This window comes from Gorilla gorilla, chromosome 13 (assembly GCF_029281585.2).
Source record: "Gorilla gorilla gorilla isolate KB3781 chromosome 13, NHGRI_mGorGor1-v2.1_pri, whole genome shotgun sequence".
Lineage (NCBI taxonomy): Eukaryota > Metazoa > Chordata > Mammalia > Primates > Hominidae > Gorilla > Gorilla gorilla.
Window position 1 is genome coordinate 97,053,404 of NC_073237.2, and position 3,034 is coordinate 97,056,437.

Sequence of the window (3,034 nt, forward strand, 5' to 3'; positions counted from 1 at the left end):
ATATGGCTTTCTGTTTTCCTTTTAAGTGTTTAGGGGTAAATATACAGTCATGCATTTTCAGCTACTGAAAAATGAGCTCAATCGCCATAACACCAAATCAAGGAAAACATTTGGGCTTTAAAAATTATCTTTGATCATATAACAAGACAGCTGGGATTGATTATTATCCCAGTCCCACATTTCCTCATTAATGGCCATCCCACTCGGTATATGCTGCCATGCCAGGACCTCTGTGGAAGAGAATGGCTGGAAAGCCTGGAAACATTAAGCCCTGTGAGCAGTGGAAACAGATTTACATTTCTAAACAGATCCTTTGTTAAAGATCACCAATGCATAGATCTGCAGCTTTCTTCTAGACTAAAATCATTCTGTTTCTCTATTCCTGGCCCCAATGTTTTCAGACAAAGCTTCCATTAATAGATAACTCTTTCTTAAACAAAAATTTCTTTTAAGGAATTGCATTCCCTGATGTTCTCAAATGCTTAGGTTACCCAGAGAGTTGACTTCATTGTCAACATATTTTTACCCCCTTACAAACATATGTATTCCCTTTAACATTTTTCTCCTTACAAACTGTATTATTCCTCTTAAAATATGTATATTCTTGTGAAATATGAATTCATTTTGTTTACCCTTACTGCAAATTTTTCTTCTGTTTTTCTTCTGAACCAACTAGTCTCATTATTATTCTACCATGAGTTTAACGGTTTTGCTGCTAAAATGTTCATATCTTTTCCTTCACTCAGGCTTCTCTTGAGCATAGATGTAAAATATTGCAAAGACGTGAAAACTAGAATGTTTTCCCTCCAGGTGAACTGATTATCAAACTTAGTGTCCTGAACAACAGCACTCTTCTGCATTTTATCTAGCTTTGATAATTTCAGAACAGAGATTTCTTCTAAAACAATGCCTGTACAGTATCATTCCAAATATATAACAGTGAAATTAATGCCTTTTTCATTCACACGGTATTATCGACTGGAAGAAGCACATCCGTTTAGATTCTCACTAGCAGCCTAGTTTACTTTATTCCATTATTTACAATGAAAGGGTTAGAATTTCTGTCTGTATTTATGTAGGTGGTACATTAAATGTGTACAATTTTATGAATATTTTTCATCCAGCTCATCAGAATACCAATTTTGTCTGTTAAAATATCATATATTTCTGGCCAATACCACATCTGACCCGCGAGCACAGAACCCCGCCCTTGCCGCTCCGCCGCCCAGTCCACAGCCGCCGCCAGCTCACCATGGATGATGATATCGCCCCACTTGTCATTGACAACGGCTCAGGCATGTGCAAGGCCGACTTTGCAGGTGATAATGTCCCCCTGGGCCATCTTCCCCCTCCATCGTGGAGCGCCCCAGGCACCAGGGTGTGATGGTGGGCATGGGTCAGAAGGACTTGTACGTGGGGCAACGAGGCCCAGAGCAAGAGAGGCATCCTGACCCTGAAGTACCCCATCGAGCACACATCGTCACCACCTGGGATGACATGGAGAAGATCTGGCACCATACCTTCCACAATGAGCTGGGTGTGGCTCCTGAGGAGCGCCCGTGCAGCTGACTGAGGCCCCCATGAACCACAAGGCCAACTGCAAGAAGATGACCCAGATCATGTTTGAGACCTTCAACATCCCAGCCATATACGTGGCCATCCAGGCCTTGTGGTCCCTGTACGCCTCTGGCCGTACCACTAGCATCATGATGGACTCCGTGGATGGGGTCACCCACACTGTGCCCATGTACAAGGGGTATGCCCTCCCCCATGCCATCCTGCATCTGGACCTGGCCGGCTGGGACCTGACTGGCTACCTCATGAAGATCCTCACCTAGCGCGGCTACAGCTTCACCACCAGGGCAGAGCAGGAGATTGGGCATGACATCAAGGAAAAGCTGTGCTACGTCGCCCTGGACTTCGAGCAGGAGATGGCCACAGCAGCCTCCAGCTCCTCCCTGGAGAAGAGCTAGGAGCTGCCCTACTGCCAGGTCATCACCATCGGCAACGAGCGTTTCCTCTGCCCCAAGGTGCTCTTCCAGCCTTCCTTCCTGGGCATGGAATCCTGTGGCATTCACGAAACTGCCTTCGACTCCATCATGAAATGTGATGTGGACATCCACAAAGACCTGTATGCCAACCCAGTGCTGTCTGACGGTACTACCATGAACCCTGGCAACCCTAACAGGATGCAGAAAGAGATCACTGCCCTGGTGCCCAGCACAATGAAAATCAAGATTATTGCTCCTCCCGAGCTCAAATACTCTGTGTGGATTGGCTCCATCCTGGCCTCGCTGTCCACTTTCCAGCAGATCAGATATGGACCAGCAAGCAGGGGTATGACGAGCAGGCCCCTCCATCCTCCAAATGCTTCTAGGCAGACTGTTAATTGCGTTACACCTTTTCTTGATAAAACCTAACTTGTGCAGAGAACAAGATGAGATTGGCATGGCTTTATTTTTTATTTTATTATTTTATTTTTATTTTTATTTTTTTGTGTGGCTTGACTCAGATTTAAAAACTGGAACGGTGAAGGTGACAGCAGTCTGTTTGAGCAAGCATCCTCCAAAGTTCTACAATGTGGCCGAGGACTTTGATTGTACATTGCTCTTGTTCTTTTTTTAATAGTAATTCCAAATAACATGAGATGCGTTGTCACAGGAAGCCTCTTGCCCTCCTAAAAGCCACCCCACTTCTCTCTACGGAGAATGGCCCAGTCCTCCCCCGAGTCCACACAGGGGAGGTGATAGCATTGCTTTCATGTAAATTATGTAATGCAATTTTTTTTTTTGAGACAGAGTCTTGTTCTGTCACCCACGCTGGAGTGCAGTGGTGTGATCTCGGCTCACTGCAAGCTCCGCCTCCTGGGTTCACACCATTCTCCTGCCTCAGCCTCCCAAGTAGCTGGGACTGCAGGCGTCCACCACCACGCCTGGCTAATTATTATTATTATTATTATTTTTTGTACTTTTAGTAGAGACAGTGTTTCACTGTGTTAGCCAGGATGGTCTCAATCTCCTGACCTCGTGATCCA

General features: G+C 45.4%; 1 pseudogene; it reads left to right on the forward strand.

Moving 5' to 3' along the window:
* Positions 1 to 1,249: 1,249 nt before the first annotated feature.
* LOC101138736 (actin, cytoplasmic 1-like) lies at positions 1,250 to 2,377 on the forward strand (annotated as a pseudogene).
* Positions 2,378 to 3,034: the final 657 nt, after the last annotated feature.